This window comes from Charadrius vociferus, unplaced genomic scaffold (assembly GCF_000708025.1).
Source record: "Charadrius vociferus isolate BGI_N301 unplaced genomic scaffold, ASM70802v2 scaffold169, whole genome shotgun sequence".
Lineage (NCBI taxonomy): Eukaryota > Metazoa > Chordata > Aves > Charadriiformes > Charadriidae > Charadrius > Charadrius vociferus.
In genome coordinates, this window is record NW_009652966.1 from 2,360,877 (window position 1) to 2,380,869 (window position 19,993).

A 19,993-nucleotide genomic window follows, 5' to 3' on the forward strand; every position below is an offset into this window, starting at 1 on the left:
TGTCACTTCTTGAGATTCAAAAAGGGTAACTAAATTCCTTACAGCAACCATGCGGCTTTTCATCCTCAGAAGTCCATATTGTAAATGCAATCATACAGGGAGAAAGTCTGGGGCCACCCCCCAATGCACTCCGGAAAAATAAGATAGAAACCTTGTATGACAAGGTTCCTTTCAGATATCTGTTTTTCACTGAAAAATGGAAAGGGTATAAATTATCTGTTTCCTATAAAAAATTCAGAAAATGAGAGTTAACGTAACAGACGGGTTTTAGCAACATATGCTCTCTCCTTTCACTGCTGTCTCTCCCATGCATGGATATTTGTTTCATTAACTATCCTTTCCAAAAGCTAATAATAATAGCGTATTATGTCAGAAGCCAAGAAATTGATTGCAATGTGTAAGTAGAATAGTGGTTTTTTACACAAGCCACAACTACATCCCAATTAATTGCTATTATTCTCACTCTATTAAAAGACTTTAAGATGCAATTGTTTTACAAGACTGATGCTGAAAATTATTGACATGATCAAACCACTGCCATTGGGGTGATGAACTACGTAGGAATTTGACAAGAGATGTCACTTCAATGAATATAAGCTATCATGTTTTTTTAAACTTCAAATCAATACTGTTAAAAAACAGACACATTGCTCTCCCTCAGCCTACTTATTTTCTTCATTTTCAAATACAAGTTTTTTTGGTTTCGTCTTTCTTTTACTGAAGATCCTTCCCTGTACCTCTACGTCTATGCCTCTTCACGTTACTTTTATTTTCTCTTTCCTTTTACCACTGTCACACTTTTTGATCTCTCTCTTTATACCTCTACTTAGTAAAGTACGACTATAAACTCTTCCTGCAGGTGGCTATTACCTTTCAGCAGATGGCACTGTTACTTAGTCTAACTAGGAGGGCAAGATAATTAACTTTAAAACCCTCTTAAGCAATAAAATATAGACTCCCGTTTAACTGCATTTCCACCTTATGCACAAAACCAGTGACAAAATTACTGAAAAATATTAGAAAATTATTTTAAAAACATGAATGTGATAAAAATACATTATTACGTGCTGACCTCCTTTAAAGAAGGTCTGGAACCATTTAATGAACTGCCACTCTTCTTTTCTTAGTGAACTACAAAAAAAATTTTGGGGGGTCAACTTATAACATTTACATAGCAGCATTGCCCTACAACCCAAGCATCTTAATTTGATTTTCTTGGTATGGTTGCATATACATACCTGCAAAGGAATGCTATAAGCACAAGTGCAGTCCCCCTGCCTGTGTGTGGTACAGTCTCTGTCTGGCACAGGGACCACACCGAGGTCTGCACTGAAGGTTCTTGCAGATGCCCAGGGAGTCCAGTGGAAAGCAAGCAAGTGCTCTGCCAACGCTGTCAGAAAAACATGCAACTTCTGTCAGCTTCAATTACAAGGAGAAGATGAATCACATCTCTTAACTCTGTCCCCAGTGGCACTTTGGCTGCTGGAAGGCAGCTGTGTGAGCAGGAGTTTCTCCTGGCTGCTGCCAGCCCCACTGTTTTCCCAGCAGTTCCCTTCTGAGGATCGCTGAGGTGGAAAGCCATATTTTATCAGTTTTCTCAGACTGATCTATGCACTTCTACTTGCAGGTTGCTCCCATGACCTTTCTGTTACAGTTGGCACTGGCTATTTTACTTCTAACACATCCTATAGCCTTTCGGGTTCAGTTGCCTTTCATCTTGCCAGAGCAAACTGCTAACAGTGAGGCTGCTGAAATTTTACCGGCCCTCAGACTATTACCACCTGCTGCTCTTCCACCACTTGGGAAAGAGCAGGAAAGGGGGACTGGGATGAGGTGGTGTGGACTAGTGAGTCCTTGTGATCAGTAATACAGGGCTGAAGGGGCCCACCTCAAGTGTATGCACATAAATACGAGACAGCCTACAGGACGTTATCATGGGGAAAGCTCTAATACCTTTCTGGGAAATTAGCATGACTGGGTACATCTCTGAAGCACCTGTGGACAAGAACAGGATGAATCAGAGGTCTGTGTGGAGTTACAGGACTACTATGTTATTGGGATCATATAGATACGGTGGGATAGCTCACACAGCTAGAGCACTGCAATGGATGGACACGGGCTCTTTAGGGAGGACGGGCTGGGAAGGTAAAGAGGGGGAGTTGCATTTTTTGTGAGCAACAGGAATGCATGAAGCTCTGCCTAGACATGGACAATGAACTGGGTCAAAGGTTCTCTGACTAATGTAGGTGATGTTGTGGTGGGTGTCTGTTACACACCACCTCATGAGGATTTAGTAGTAGATGAGGCCTTCTTCAGGAAACTGGAACAATTCTCACATTTGCCAGCTCTAGTCCTCATGGGGAGCTTAAACCACCCCAATACCTGCTGGAGGCACAACACTGCTGTGTTGCACTAACAATACAGGAGGATTTGGAAGTGGAGTGATGATAACTTCCCCACACAGGTGATCAAAGACCCAACAAGCAGAGGGCTCTCCGATAGATCTGATTCTTACAACAAGAAGAACTGGTTAGGGCTGTGAAGGTCAGCAGCAGCCTTGGCTGTAGTGAACATGAGATAGTGGAGTTCAGGATCCTCAGAGCAGGGAACAATGCAAAAAGCAGGATCACATCCCTGGTCTTCATGAGAGCAGACTTTAGCCATTTCAGAGGCCTGATTGGAAGAATCCAATGTAATACAGTCCAGAAAAAAAAAAAAGAGGAGTCCAGGAAAACTCTTTGATTTTCAGGGGTGACCTCCAATGGTCCATCCTAAAATGCAGGAAATCAAGCAAAGGCAGCAGGAAGCCTTCATGTATGAATGATGAGCTTCTGACTAGACTCAAATGTAAAAAGGAAGCATACAAGAGGCATAAGCAGCACTGGTTGACCCAGGAGGAACATAAAGATACTGTCCGAGCATGCAGGGATAGCATTAGGAAAGCCAAAGCCCACTTGGAGTTCAATCTGACAAGGTATGTAAAGAAAGAAAGATTTCTACAGGTATAGCAAGAACAAAGATAAGATCCTTTTCTCTTCCCTTCAGTCTCACCTATCTCAACCCTCATAAACATTTTTGCTGCTTTCAACTCCAGAATCCTGTCCTAATTTCTTTTGCTCCAACCATTACCTCACAACACTTTACAGTTCCTTAAACATCATCTGTCATTTCCCACTTTAATTACATTTTCTTCTATACCTTTAACCTCATCTCTGCTCCTCATTCCTTTCAGTGTTCTGTCTTTTTCCTTTTCCCTTGACTATCAAGCCACTTTCTCAAGTAAGTCATAGTCCACCACCTCAGATATTCACATAATTAAGCCCAATGAAGTTGTCAGGTTTTGTACACTATTTGTCTATGATTCAAAAACTGAGAATAGAGGTACAGAAACATAGCCTTTTTAGATGCTTTACTTTTATTCCTCTAAGACTTACTGCTACTATTTCCATTCCCTCCATCAACCTTATATAGCTCCCCTCCGTATTTCATGCTTCCTGGAGCATGTCAATGCCCCATCCCCTGTCAATATATTTGCATTGTCCACTTTCCATTCACTGAACAGTACCCAAAACCTTTCATCCTTCCTTCATGTTTGTTTAAGTTTCCCTGAAAAATTGCTAGATTTCTTAACAGTTTTGTCTGCTTGCTTAATAATTAGAAAATCTTACATTTTTTATAACTTCAGATATGATTTACCTGCTTATTCATTTGTTCATCTTAGATATAATTCTACAAATCTTTTTAGCACAAGTAGCTCATTGCAAGCTTCTTTCATCAAGCTTTAATCCTAACTCCAAATGTTATGTTGCAATTACTTTCCAGTCTTGCTAAAGGGAGAAAGTTAATGTTGGAAAGCTTCCAAGTGGATCAAACTGGGGAGAGGCTACTAAACAGTAATGAGTCTATGAGCAGATGGTGTGGATGTGTGTGTGTGTTACGGAAAATATTTAGATTTCAATAAATATACAAGTATAGGAGAGAATAAATTATTTTAATTCTGTTAATATTTTTATTTAAACTTCGTATTTTTCCTGGTAACAATCTAATATGAACATCACATTTTCACAAGGCTGTCATTTAATGCCATTAACAAATAAGAGTATCATGCTATGGATGAAGTTGTTTTCCAAATCACATTATTCAATGCCCATTAAAATAGTTTTATGGTATTTAAACATTATTGAAATATGAATTGTGGTAATATCTTATTGTCTCCATGGCTTAAACAATTCTTTGCTTCTCAGAAGAATTTTAGTTTTCTGGATTAAAATGAACAAAAATAATTTGAACATTGAGACATGAATGAGATTACTACAAATTTAAGGTAATCTAACTTTAACATAATCTAACAGATTGAAAAAAACCCCACCTTATTTATTGGATCAGAGCTGAAGAGTAACTGTCCACTTATTGGGCCAGACAGGGGGAAGACAAAAAATGTGGCTGAAAAATGCAACTGTTATTTTTTGAACCAGCCAGGATATAACACGTCAACAGTCCCATTTATTGTTAATTGTTATTGTTCTTTTGTAACATGAAATATGTAAGATTTTAAAGTATTTAGCATTTCAAAAATACATTTCAGCAATGACATGGAAAAATTGCATCTGCATTCTTTGCTTAAATAAATCATCCAGAATTGAATAAGGATGTTAGTTGATAAGCTTTTGACCAAGCAAATTAATTTAAACTCTATGAATTTGCCATTCTTACATTGCCTTGTGTTTTCAGTAAAAAATACTGTCTTACTCTCAAAACATTTGTTGTCTGAGAACAAAATTGATTTTAACATAAAAACCCTAAAAGCCCAATATTTTTGAAACGTTTTGCTGTAAATCTCAAAAGGACACATTCAAACTATTTTGTCAGCCCCTTTGTGTGAAAAAAAAAATAATTTTATTCTTCCTGTTTCCCTTCCACCATCCAAAGCTGACTTAAATTGGTTAATTACAGATAAGAGTTTTGATGTTTAGCAGCATTCTTTGACTCAAACATCCTAGCATCCTGTTCCGGCCCAGACCAGAAAAAAACCTGCTCCAAAAGGAGGAGTGATATACGAAGGAAGATTTTATTTACATATTGAAAAATAAGTAGCAAACATAACAGAAACAAATGTACTTTTCTAATATTAGGTAATAACCTGATTTAAGACTTAGAAAATGATTTAAATTACTGAAGTACTTCACAAGTATTGACATGTCATGAATATTACACATCTCCACCATAGATTTTATTTGGTTTAAATTCTGTAATCTTGTTGGAGCTCTTATTTTCAGCCATGTTCTTACCCTTTGACTTAGTCTTGTCATTCATGGGAAGAAAAATCCTCTCTACATTAGTGGAACAACAAAACTTATTACAAGTAACATTTCTTAAAATTTAGGAAGTCCTCTGAAGTATCTGAGTCTTTTTTTTAATACCCTGAAAATTCTTCTATGTGTTCCTTCCACCTGCCTTTTCTCTGCTATAATATTGCAGGAACTTTGATACAGTTTTGAGATATGACAGTACTCTAACAATTTTTGATGGCTGCGAATAACTGTTTTAAAAGGGATCAATTTTGTACCTTAACAAATAGTCAGGGAGAACTATCCTCGTCACCAGTCCTTGACTCATAAAATACTGATCTTGTTTCACAAGCAAATGGAACTATTTTAAATCAACAACGTTATTTTTTCATAATATTAAAGATTAAATTCTATAACTTCTTTCTCTCATTTTTGATGGAGGATATTAAATCTGAGGTAAAATATCCTTACCTGCTGTAGAACACTTGACATGAAATGAATTAGTACATAATGCTAAACTACCTACCTAAGCAAGTTATGCCTGTTGCGCTTTTGACTGTAGTACATTTTATGCATCCAAAATAAACATTTTCATAAAGTTTTTTTTTTTCACTTATCTAGGATGAAAAAGTGTGGTTTTTTTTTTTTTTTTTTTTTTTGGAGGGGTGGTGTATAGATTAAATAAGATAATGGTGTTTGCATACATCTAGGAAAAGGAAGAATGTGTTTAAATATAATAAAACTTTGGTTTTCCTTATCAGGTTATATTTAACTATCACAGTTTCTTCTGAGAAAATGTATGGTTAAAGCATAGCTAATGGAATACCATATTTCAGAAGCACTGAAGACTATCAGCATTTTTATTTTAACTCTAAAAATTAATTTCAGTATGAAAGCTAATTTTTAATTAGATATATGGATGACAACTCATTTACTGATGCTATAAAATTACTTCCCAACTATAATAATGTTGTTAGATAAGGTGTATTATTAGTTAATTCAGATATGCTAAATTAGAAGTAAGGAAAGACATTGGTTTGGACACATGCACTGTTAAGTGCATCTCAAGTAGAAGGAGTGCAATTTATTCCCATGATCAAATACAAAATTAAAAGCTTTTTCAGGACTATTAATAACCGACTGAGGAATCTAGTTCTAAAAATTCTGAAAGCAGCATACAGTAAGGAATCCGTTAAAGTAATTATAGTGGCATCAGTTAAATCATTACTGCATTGAATAATAGCTATACAGAGTATATTGTACCAGAGCAAAGTATGTACTTACAGCTATCAACTGTTTTTTTATAATGAACTTTATCAATGGCAATATGGGAATTTCAAAGCTTGTTCCCACTTTCTCTTTGGTTTAACTTTCTGCAAGGAGATTGTCAGTTGCAGTTTCAGATCAAAAAAGTAAAATGCTCTGGAGCCCTGGATGCCAGAGGAGATTTATGGCTGGTTGGTCAGAATCTTCAGAGAGCTTTGGAAGATTTTTTTGGTATTTTATTATTAGATACATTTCCAATGCCAGTAGGATTCTTGGTGATGCTGATGAATTGCTTCAGTGTGACAGGACTAGTAAGCCTGTAACATGTTCATACAATCCACGGGGAAGAAGTACAAGAGCTTTTGTAAAGCCGATGCAAAAGTGCTTGGTGACTAACCAAAGACTTTACATGCTCAGAAAAAGTTGATATTAGGAATTCTTGGACAGCACACAAAGAAATTTAACTCTGTAATTCAAATGGGCAATGAACAGTTTTCTGAGATAGAGTCTCTATGGTTAAGCCTGATAGTCGTGCTGGGACAGTGCACTTTTAGTCTTGCAAGCTAAACGAGCACCCTGCCTTTTTCTCTGTGTTCCTCTTGTTCAGATTTTTTTCTTTTTCTTTTCTAAAGTGCAATCATAGAGGTGTTAGGCCTCTGACAGTATTCCAAGATTTTGAGCAATTATTTGCTAGATCTCCAGAAACACGTGATAGTTGAGGCACTTCTGCAGAGATTTGTGACAGAGCACAGTTTGTATTGGCAGCAAGAAACATACAGAACTTGGTACAATAAAAGTATAGACCTGAATGTATTCTCTTGCCCCAGGAATATTTGAGTATTGCTTGATATCCAGTGGTCAATGGTTTCAATACATCAATGGTTTGCCCTCCTCCCTGCATCTCCAGTTTGCGATTTACCTAGTATCCATAGCTACAGCAGCCAGCAATAGCCCCTTTCTCACACAGCGATCATCAGTTTTTTGGCTGACTCCAACAGCGTTTGCAGACTGTAGCTATGATACGGGCAGGACTTTCCTTACAAAGCATCCTGCTCCCTGAGCATGGTTGCTGCAGCCAGAGGAAGACTTAGGGCTGCTCTTCTTTCTGGGGGTCCTAAACTCCCTTCCCTCAGTACCCCCAAGATTCCTCTCATCAGGGAAAGGTGAGGGGACCAGGACTGCAGGGAGGACCCCAGAGCAGAGCTTCACTGCAAGGATGTGCCAGCATGAGGACCAGGATGTGCTTCAGATAAAACACTGTTCAGCAGCCTTTCTGTCTGCTCCTCTCCCTTTCTTCCTCAATTTTTATTTAAAATTATTTGGTCTGAGGATTAACAACCCTCCCTTTTTTGCTTACCAGACAAGCTTTCCTAACTGGTGTCATGAAAGATATAAAAAGATGACAAGAAAAGGGAGACAATTTCTGCACCCAGTTTAGGTGCATAACATGACTTAGGTAATTACAGAGTCTTCATCTGTTACCTGAGGCTGCTGCTTCTTCTCCATTCAGGGGAACTTGAATTGTACTACTCATCCTCACAGGAGTTTCTCCTAATTTTGCCACCTGATCCCTGGTTACCAATGTAGCTTACTTTATACGATGGAAAAGTACATATATGCCTGTTCTGGCCAAGGGAAGGAACCGTGTGCTGTCATAGAAAGGGTATGGGCTAAGTACCAATCCAAAGCTCAAAATCTCCTCCCTTCTCTTGTATATAACTGCAGTGCAACTAATGTTATGAGAAGAGGAAGAAAGAGCAGCGCTTCAGCAATAAAAAAGACAAGACTTCTCTAAAGCAGTATTTAAGGAAAGTCAGGACATAGCAATTAAGAAATATTCATTCTCTGTCCTTTCAAATAGAAAATGAAGTTCCACCAAAATTAAGTTTCAGGCAAATGATCGAGACCCTTCTTTGTCTTTCTGTGTTTTCCTTTGCAGTAAAAACAGACAAGAATGTTTCTGTTGATGTCTCAGTTTAAGGTTGAGTCATTTGCACTGAAATATCTTAATTTATCAAAGCAAACACTCACCTGGTCTGACAATTATCCATTTCTAAGCAATCCTGAGATTTCATAGGAGACGGGGACCGTTTGCCTCGTGTCTGCTAAATGTGCAGCCCTTTGGCTGTACGGCATCTGCTGTGAAAGACCACAGCTCTGCTGTGCCACCCAGCTGACCCAAACACAGTGTTCTGTGGAACTCCAGAGCTCACTGATGGAGAACATGCTGAACGCATCCTGTGCAACGATGGGGAAGAGTATCCTTACAGCTGGAAAGACAGGCAGCTTAAATAACTGACTAAACTTGCCACTACCTTATGGTAGCAACCAGCATACAAAAAGCTTTGCTGGCCACTAAAAAGTCCCAGAAGTATGTCTATTCTAACAACTCAACACAGATTTTTTTGTTAAAATGTATGGGAGACACATTTTCATTCCCTGTAGTTATGCTGTCTTGTGTTCTCTGTCCTGTCTTTACAACTTGCCCTCTTTCTCCTCCTGCACACACCAGTCAGGCGCAATTACACAAACTTAACTGATAGTTCAAATCAAAGAGCAAAGCAGCACATAAATTACAGCACAATTCTCTCTGGAAACACAAGAAAGATGAAAATAAGACTTCTCACAGTTGCTGATTTCTAAAAAGCAACAATCTTGGTTATTTTAAATTTATGGGAAAAATATTTAAACGCATTTAAAAGTAACTTTTCTTTAAGGTAGAGACTGTTATTTTTCAAACATGATTTTTTTCCATGTGTAAACACACATTTGTGTGGACATATGCATATATATACGCACACACAAGAAATTCTCTGCTTCCAGAAATGCTTTGGTCTGAGCCAAGTAAGTTTTGAAGACACATCAGAGCAATGACATGGGTTGAAGCAGAGTTAGCAAATTCAGGATTTCAGAGTCTCAGGATCAATAAATGCAGCATGATGAACAAATTAATTTTATATTATTCCTAAAACCAGAAAATGAAGGCATCAACAAATAAAACTGCAACAGAGAGATATAATTTGCTGTCTCAGTTCACATATTAATTGAAGAGTCATGAAAACAGTGATAGGACTAAACAGTTTCAAAATACTTCATTAATGTTAGACACAGACTCAGAAGTGTGCAACTAGGACTTTTAATAGCTGAAGTTAAGATTACAGGGAAAAAAATATTTTCACTAAAATATAGATATGTATGAGGAAATTATCTCAGGGGATTTGATACTTGGAACTTGAAAGGGATTTGATACTTTGTAACTACCATCAAGAGTGTTGATTTTGTGGTTTGTGGTTTTTTTTTTATGTGTGTATTTGTGGGGATTTTTTGTTGTTGTTTTTTTTTTTTAATTTTATTTTTAGGGGAAAAAGAAGGGACTAGACTGTCATTTCTCATTGCAGTACCTCTCTCGCCAGTCTCAAAAGTTGTCACCTCACTTTCAAAGCCTTCAAAATTCTCTTGCAGTTAACATTTTTCCAACTCAGTAACCTGCCTGCCTTTCTCCTTACACCATTTTCTATTACATCAAACGCCAGCTGCTTATTTTTGTATATAAGTCCCTCACAGCCTGTCCTTCTTTTAGCTATATCTTATTATATTAAAAAAAAAATAAAAATAAATCAACTCGCATGACTCACCGGGGTTTGAACATAAAGTTCTTGGGCAATTTTTCTTATTTTTCAATTACTCTTGAATTTACTCTTTCCTCCTGACAGTTTTTCTGTAAAAATCCTTCCAGTCATTTCAAATTCTTCTTTTTCAAATTCATGAGACTCTATCAATATCTTCTCTATCAATAAGTTGCATTTTGCTAAAAACTTAAGACTCTCTTTTTGTCAGAAACACAGGACATTTTTATTGAAAGTGTGTTGGATTTTGGTACATTACCAGTGCTATTGTCAACTGTGATCTCTCCTGTCCTGTTATTGTATCTGACAAAAATCTCATCCTTATCTGTATTTTCTTATTCATTATTAATTGGCTATCTCTTTCCTTCAGCTGTGTTAACGTACCAATCATCTACGGATTAAGAGAACTCACATTGTAATACTTTTCCCATTTCAATTTACAGAATTGAGTTTAAAATATTCATATTAAATCAAGGGGAAATTTCTGATTCCACCAAAAAAAACCCCAAAAACATAGCACTGAGCACTTTTGAAAGTCTGCTTATCCTTTTTTTCAGTAAAGAAGTTACAGCTAGTATTTGTAAAGGATTCTAAACAGAATTCAAGTTTATATTTTTCAAATTCATTGCTTCTATCAGTGTATTTATTAGAAGAAAACCATAAACTTTACTGTCCCACACACTGCACATGACACTAGCTCTATTTCTTCATTGAAAAAAAAAGCCAGGCAGCTTGCTAGCTGCTTGTGCCCACATAGGACACTGTTACTGCAAAAGGTGCTCTCAGATGCTTTCTTAGCAAGCAAAAATTATTTCCTGATACAGCTATTATTTATAAAAAAAAAAAAGAGTTAAAACTTATTCCAGGAGGACAGAACTCAAGAGGTACCAGATGTCACCTAGAGCCACTGTAGTTTGGGTCTGGACATCCATAAACTGCCAATGAATCTCAGTCATGAAGCTAACCATTAATAGTCCAAACCAATGAACTAGACAAAAGGGAGGCACTAAAACTAGAAAAGAATTAACTGTTTTTTTCTGCTTTCCATGTTAATTAATTCCAATATAGTCAATCCATATGAGGAAGCGTATTGTTCACAGGAAGTAGCTGTACTGCCGTTCATTACAACTACCAATTAATTTCCTTCAAAAAGTGTATGTTACTGCTAAAACTCCACTTGTGCTCAACATGTCATCATTGATTTGCAAGACAGAAAGAATTTTTGGTGTTACAACTCCAATTATAATAAGTTATTGAGTAAACAGCAAGCCTTACTGCTTACCAAACATCCATATCTGCCTTTCTGCATACACACCTTCACAAAATCATTCACACAGTTCAAACTGATTGGGAAATTGTTCAAGTCAAAGCCCAAAATATCTGGTTGAGGACATAAAGTGTCACTTGCCTTAGAATATGTGTTGTCAGTCATTCTGTAAAAATGCTTACCTCCTGTCTTTTTTACTTTCTCCTCCTCTCCCTCTTAACCTCTAATGGGGTAAAAGATTCTGATTATGAGACACTAAAGCAAAACGTTTAGCATTATTCAGTTTACAGAAGACCAGTTCTGTTGACTTTAGGTCACTCCGTTAGATCTGTTTCTTCTCCTAGGCTTTTCCTGAGGGAAAACAGATGAACTCGAGACAAGTTTGGTACAGCTGGTAGCTATGTCAAGAGGAGTTCAGGATTCAGGAAAAGCCAGCTTGTTGGCTGCCAAATGTAATTATTACTGCCTTATTGAATGTGCATATGTCTAGAACAAGGAATACACACGTTTTTATTAATATGTTTAAAAAATTGAAATGACAGCTAGATCATTAAATATCTCTTGTTACGTATTTCAACTTCAACTTTTTGTTTGATGAATATTCTTTTATATTAATGGTTATAATGCATTACAATTAAAAAATATGTAAGTATTAACTTTTGCTTGCATTATAACACAATCCAAAATGCTTAATATAGATGCATAAACAACCTAGTCTATGTTAAAGCACTTACATTGAAATTTGCTGATTCTCCTGAGCCTTACTTTGAGAACAGTTAGTAGAGGGGCTTTCTCAAAAAATATAAATACCTCAAAAAGCCAACCAAAGCTTTTTAAAGGTTTTGAGTGCTTTGTTACACTTTCAGAGTATATTTTTCATTTCTGCAAGTATTACAAATTGAATCACTAAGAACTATGTGTTTGTAATATGCGAACATTATTATAACATACTTTTTAGAAATATAATGTTCACATTGAAAATAATATTATATTATCAATTGAATACTGGATTGTTTCTCATTAGAATTGTAACTGTAATTTTTGAAGCTATTTTCGAGATCACAACATATTTCAAGTAGCTTTTTTTTGTTGATTCAGGGTTTGTTGGTTTTGTTTGTTTTGTTTTTTTTTTTAACATATTTTCAGTCCCTTTGAATTTGCCCCACAATTAAGCCTTCATTACAATAGCCCATTTTAACAGAAGCTTTAACTTTTTTACTTGCAAGACTCTCATTGAGGTAGCAAAATCCCAAACAGAATATACACATATGTGTATATACATGTGAATTTTTCCTAGAAACTTGATGAAAAGTGAATTGAAAGCAATATGCATTTTATCTTCATCAAACTTGAATTCTTACATAAAGTTAGTTAACGGTGACCTCATACAGCGTTATGCTACTGGATCAGCCTATCTGACTGGCATAATTTCCACTTGAAGTTATTCTCCATCAATAACGTAGATTTGTGTCCTGAGACTGTGGAAATCATTTGTTTGGGTATCTCCCAAGGCAATCGCCTCACAGAGCATAGGGCATGTTCTCTGTGGGATTATATTGATACAGAGGTAGACAAGAGTCTGCAAGCTTTTCCACTTGATTTCTTGTTTTGAATAGATATTACTATGCTGGATTTAGAGCAGCAAGTAACCTCTGGGTTTGCTAATAAAAATAAATGCATAGATTTAATCTACCAACAAGTCAAAGCTTTGAGTTCACACATATGATTTATATTTTGGCCCTAATCACTGTCTCTTTCCAGCAGGTGTGTAATATACCACTGTCTGGAAAGGAAACTTTAAGACATATCGTTCTACTCCGATGCTTGTACCCTTCCCAATGACAGTTCACGAATAGGCTTAAAAATCATGGGTTAGCCCTCTTACTGAAGATTTATGATGACCACTATCCATAGCTGCTTCTGTGACAGTAAGGATGTTTCCACTTTGTAAACTGCACTTTTTGCTTTGTTTCAGTGATACTGCAGGGCCATAGAGGAGTAAAGGCTCTGCGGACAGCTGAACTATTGTGTTGGAATTGAGGAACACTAATAGCACAGAAAGCAAAATTCTTTATAAGAAGTTTAAACAGACATTACTGTTGCATTGTCTTTCAGCTACCAGAGAAGGAATAGAAACATTACTAATTATACTGAGCCAATTTTTTCAGGGAAGAAAACCAGAGACACAACATAAGAATTAGGTGAGGTGAAATAAAAGTAATTTTTCTGTGACAAAGCTCTTCATTTACAGAAATGAAACAAAAATTAAGAACACAATGAATTCTTAGTTATACTGTGTGACAGGAGCTACCTCCTTTAAAAAAAAAAAAAAGCTTTCTCGTAGGAACAATCTGGATTGCTTTGTGTTATAGCTAAGACAAAAACTCATTTAAAAACATTTCAGAACACACATACAAAAGAAGCCCTAGAAGTCCAGCTCAGGAAACTCTTATTAGCTATAGCAGAAGCAGAGGCATGCCTTTCTCAAACAGTTTGGCCTCTTATTATTATTTCTAAATGTGGAAGGCCTCCATCGCTTTGGGAAAAAATGTAGACATGGAAATAAACCCAATTTCTTAACTAAACTTTACAAATCCCCTTACATAGCTCTTAAGTTCTCAGGTGTGATGAAATTAGGAGCTGAAGATTACTGCCCTATTACTGCCCTGAAAGTACAGAAAAGCTACGAATCTATATTTCTATGTATGCACCTTTTCAGGCCTCCCAAATTTAAAATTACACTGTATTACTGCCATGAAAGACCTCGGGAAAAGCATGGAGAACAAGAAACCTCACATCTTGCCAAAGAGAGAAATTATACCATGAAACTTACTTGGCTTTCATAACACATGCTTACATTCAATCCTGGGGGAAGAGGAGGGGGGGAAAAAAAAAAAGAAAAAAAAAAGAAAAAAAAAGAAAAAAGAAAAAAAAAGAAAAAAAAGAAAAAAAAGAAAAAAAAGAAAAAAAAGAAAAAAAAGAAAAAAAAGAAAAAAAAGAAAAAAAAGAAAAAAAAGAAAAAAAAGAAAAAAAAGAAAAAAAAGAAAAAAAAGAAAAAAAAGAAAAAAAAGAAAAAAAAGAAAAAAAAGAAAAAAAAGAAAAAAAAGAAAAAAAAGAAAAAAAAGAAAAAAAAGAAAAAAAAGAAAAAAAAGAAAAAAAAGAAAAAAAAGAAAAAAAAGAAAAAAAAGAAAAAAAAGAAAAAAAAGAAAAAAAAGAAAAAAAAGAAAAAAAAGAAAAAAAAGAAAAAAAAGAAAAAAAAGAAAAAAAAGAAAAAAAAGAAAAAAAAAGAAAAAAAAAAGAAAAAAAAAGGATAAAATCCACTCCTTAACAAAAACAATACCAAACAAAATCACTTGTCAAGTCCGTGTTTGTATTCACCCTACACCAGTACCTGTTTCCTAGCCCACAGGCTCTGTTTCCAGGCAACTCGTGTATGCTTACCTCTTTCACATTACTCATACGCTGCAAACTTTCCAGTGCATTACCCTGCAATCTTCCATCTTTCTGTAAAACCTGCCTCACTTACAATGCTTGCGTGCTTGCAACAACCTCGCGCACTTTCTCTAGCATATGTTTGTCAAAAAAAAAAAATCCTCTTAGAACTTTAACTAGGTTGTCTAGCTTGTACTTCTTTGAATTCTGCTTTCACCTGCTACATCCAAGAGCACTTCCCTGCTGTAGAGCTACTAGTTACAAGGCTATCTTAATTATGCTAATCACTCTCTCCCAGCTAATACAATTAACTATAATTAGCTGATCCCTTTCCTCCTATATTTTGTTCCCCCAGGGGGATTAGAAGTTATTAAACTAGATGAATACCCAATCCCTCTTGCATGATTGTCTCCCAGGAAGAGCCCCAGGGCAGCAAGGCAGGAGATGCATCACCCATGCTCTTGCCTGACCCGGGCTGTATGAGCAGCAGATGTCCCTTGAAGAGGCATTGACTGTAAACGTGTGTTCCATTATAATGACCTTACATGCAGAATGGAAGTCACGGCATAACAGTCTGCTTAATCATTAAAAAATATTTTAAGTCTGCTGTGGATTTTCCTGGAGTACTAAGATGGTGTTTGTCATTAGTACTGCCGCAGGGGCAAACACTACAAGAACTGTGCAACAGTAACTTCTCTTCCTATTTGCACTGGAGATAAAACTGTTCTTGCATGTATGGAGCTGATTGTCTACTGCCTGGCATGCAGTGTAGTTGTGCACAGTCAGATGAGTCACAAAACTGCACTCATTTACAGTAAATGAGTTGCGAAGGAATCATGTCCTGTCTGGCATTATCATTCTGTTGCCATTTTGCATTGTAGCCTCTAGTGACCACACTGCTAGAGCAATTTTCAAAGATCTTATATGACATTTCTCTGTGAGTACCATCATCACCAGTTGCATAGGCAGGTTTCTCACCAGCTAGAGCTTCCAAGTGTTTTGGACAGGCTTTTTGATGCAGAAGGCATGCGTAAGTTCTACAAAGCATGCAAAAGTATTTAAAAAAAAGATATTGAAAAGGTAATTTGGCTACTCTGGATGACCTGGAAATGCATGATGCAGGAGCACAATAACGCTTTTTGAAAGCCTGGTATAATGGAATAAGGAAAACAGGTGAGCATTTCTCAAAAGCATGCTTATCACTACCAAACAGATACCTGCAACTTACTGACAAATAGAAGAAAATCAGTGAAAGTACTGTTAAAAAGGGAAACGTAAAACAGTAAATGTAAAAAAATACATGTGTCAGGAGCAATCCCCAATTAACAGGGATAATGGTAGATGACAGAATAGCCTGTTCCAGCTTAAGCTCCTCAGGCTGTTGCTGATACTGTTCTTCATTTCCTGCCACATTTAGACTCAATGCAAGTGCTTTTAGACTCAGTACATGTACAAACGATCAGAGTAGGTATAGTGATACAGTGCCAGGTTTGAAAGTGTACATCTGCTTACCTCATCCCGAGTCATATTCTTTGCATACTTTACCATTCCAATAATTTTTATTGTTGTGACTGTAAGTTCAGGTTGCTGACAGGGAAAATTGTAAATGGACGTGCTCCAGGGACAGAGAACCTACTCATACAGCTCAGCCTCAGGGAGGAATTTCAATTGAAATCACAAATTGATGTGCATATCTACTGTCATAATTAATTTCTGTATTTAATGACAATAAAACAGATACCTGTGACCCCCATGAATATGACTGCAGGGAGATCTGACAGTTTCAGGTCCATAGTTTACATGTTCCAAGGCATATGTATTGCAAATTTAAATGTATCTTCTCATGGACAGATTTACAGTAGTGGGGGAAAGGGTGGGGGGAAGGTATGTAGAATGAGAATGCAGCAAGAGACAGAAACGATCAGCAGATCGTGCAGTGGTAGGGGTGAGTCAAGCAGAGTTATACCTCTGAGATTGCCTAGAGATTAATTAAGAGCCTAGAATATTTGCTGAATATATGTCTGTCTGTTGTCTGTCTATATTTCTGTGTTGTGCTCAAGATCTTGTTTCTTGGCAAAGAGGAAACACTTTATATGTAAAGCCAAGAATTTATTGTTGTTATAATTGATGCCTTAACGGTCTAATCCAAGAATCATTAGTAGTCCAGATCTATTTATTATAGAAAAGGACAGCATCCTTCTATACAGGAAAAGTCTCCCCACTATAGTTAAAATTGTTATACATGCTTATTTTATACTGTTTTCCTCGTGTAATGTTCACTCTTCCACTGCTCCTCTGGATCCTAATGTTGGTGGTTTCACTCTGGTGGTGGCGGTAGGGTGTTACAGGGAGCTGTTGGCACATGGAGTCCTTTGCTAGTAGGAATCTGATGTTCATCTTAATGATTTCTTCATCTTCACACTAGAGATACATGTGGGGTCATATTTACATGTTTGCTAACATGCTTTTCTTCATTGGCCTGTGTCTCCACATTACATTCAGATTCATTACGTGATGCATTTTACATAAGTTGGATATTTCTTTTTTACTCTCTTATTTATCTTGAAATTTTTTTTGTCCTACTTCAGGTCTGCATTTCTTTAACAGACCACTGGTGAGTTTATAGCTGCAGGGCCACCAGTGCCAAAACTGTGGCCCTTCTCTTATCACCCCCTGACTGTACCTCTCTATGCCACATCTCCTGCATCCGCTTCTTAAACCTCTGCAATTGTACCTGGCCCTTTTTTCTCTGAACTTTATACTATCCGTATAAAACCATGGTGCCATAAGTCGAAATAAAACAAATTACCCATAGCCACTTACTCAGGAGACAAAGCTGCAGGTCAATAAAGGTTTGCATATTACAGAACTGAAGGGTTACAGTGTATAGTATAAAGATGTTCATTGTTGCTTTTATACTATGTGTATACATATATATAAGCCTTTGTGTGTGTATATATAGACACACAAACATATGTATATTAACACTGGTTTCTATGTTGTGTTTTTGTAGACTTCAAGTGAATACTTTTGCAAGATAGAGACACAAAGTTTTACATTCACATTTTTTACATGGCATCACTGTGACAAACATATTCCAGAAAATAGTTCCTTCCATGTTTTTATGGGGAAATTACCCCTTGTTTCAAATTCTTGACATGTAAGTTGTAATTCCTGGGGTTTCATTGCATATTGGTTGAACTGTTGCAAACAAACCTAATGGAATCCACATTAGCATTAATGGATTCTAGCTCATAGCACATGATAGACCACTTCTGTAATTTTAATTTATCCTGAAGAGCAAAGTACATTAATCTTAACTTACTGGGAAAAACATACATACACAGATGAACTTTAGAAATAAAGTTTAGAAATAATTCACATCTTACCTTTTTAATATCTGCCTGAGAAATGAATCTACTGTAAGAGACAGTGTGGTTTCAATATGACTTACTGTTTTCACTGCGAGCCAAAAATACTGTGACACAATGAAAACAGTGTTTGGCATTAAAGCACAGCCTTGTTATATAGCAGGGTATGCTGGAAGTGTTGGAACCTTTGAGTGTCACCATGATTAGTGATACAGAACAGAACAGTAACAAGATGAGTCATAAATGGGACACCTGTGAGAGGGTGGAAGTTACTCAGAGATTAGGGGCACAGGGAACACAGCAGGAAGAAAGAAATACTAGAATGGAGGAAAAGTGGAAAGAATTCAATTTACAGAAGTAAATCTGGAAGCAGGGGGAGTAAGGACTTAAAAGAACTCTAAAAGGTAGCCTGGGAGAAACTACTTACAATAGATGTGTCAGAACTGAAGGAGCGTGTGGAGGAGGCACCTCTCTTCTAATACCAGGCTACAGGCATATATCTTTTGGCTTTCCATTTGTGCCCCTCAAAGAAGTAACTTTGCTCTCAGGTTTGTCTGCAGAGATACGAACATTCCTAAGCCTTATTTCAGATGAAAGGAGCCAGTTTAGCAAAAAGTACTCATTAAGATGTCTAAAGCTAATCTGGTTTCTTTAGACTGAAATACGTTCATAAAACATTTATAGAAGTAGTGGAGGAAGTTGATTGAAGGAGGCTGTAGCAACCAACACGCAACAGGCTGAGAAGCTGCCAGAAGCCTCATAGCCAGTGCCAGGAGAAGATGCATTTGTCAATGACTGTCTTGCAGAAAGTTGTTCTGGTACCAAGGGTAGAGGAGACTTCTACTATGCAGTACTGTTCTCTGGTTAGCTAACTATGTACTCATCCCTGGAGAACAAGAACTATATGAAAATCAATGTTGAGTAAAGGTAAATGGTAGAAACAATGAAGAAACAAAAAAAAACCCCACCCCACCCCTCACCCCCTCCAAGGAAATACCCCCACCCCCCAAAAAAAAACACCCAGAAAGAGACAAAGTGGATCAGCAATTCTACTCTGTATGGAAGCCAGACTACTACTAGGAAGTTTGGAAAATCCTACTGTATATACAGGCATGTACATGCCAGTGGAAATGAGTCATTCCATTAACAATGAAAATACAGAAGGTTGCAATGTGAATTTCCTGACATATAGAAAATTTTTAGTACAGTCTGTGACTTTTCTATCCGTACAGGTGCTCACAGCACTCTCTTTTGTCAATTTTATTTGAAATTGGAGAGCTAAGGGGAAAAGCTCACTAAAGAACATATCATTGTAATTCTATGTAAATGCTTGTGTTCACTGGAAAAATTAGACTGTGATAGCAGTATGAATGCTTATGGGTGTTGAGCATGAGTATGGCACATATATATGTATAGATATAGGTATAGTGATATGTATACACATATATATGAATATTCAAAAAATCATTGTATAAATATGCATATGTATAACATTGCGTAGTTTATATACTTAATTTTAATATCATAGAGTTTTATTCAGTACCTTCAGGCTCAAAAGTCAATGCTTACAAAGTAGTCTAGATTTTCAAATGCTACAGCAGTGCTGGGTATTATGCAGAAATGTTTTGTATAAAGAAACACTATAAGAAAAATTATTTAACATATTTTATTCTGTTTTATTAGCTAAGAAATGAATAAAAGTGGTTGATATAATCTGAATGAATTAATTATAATTCTTACTCT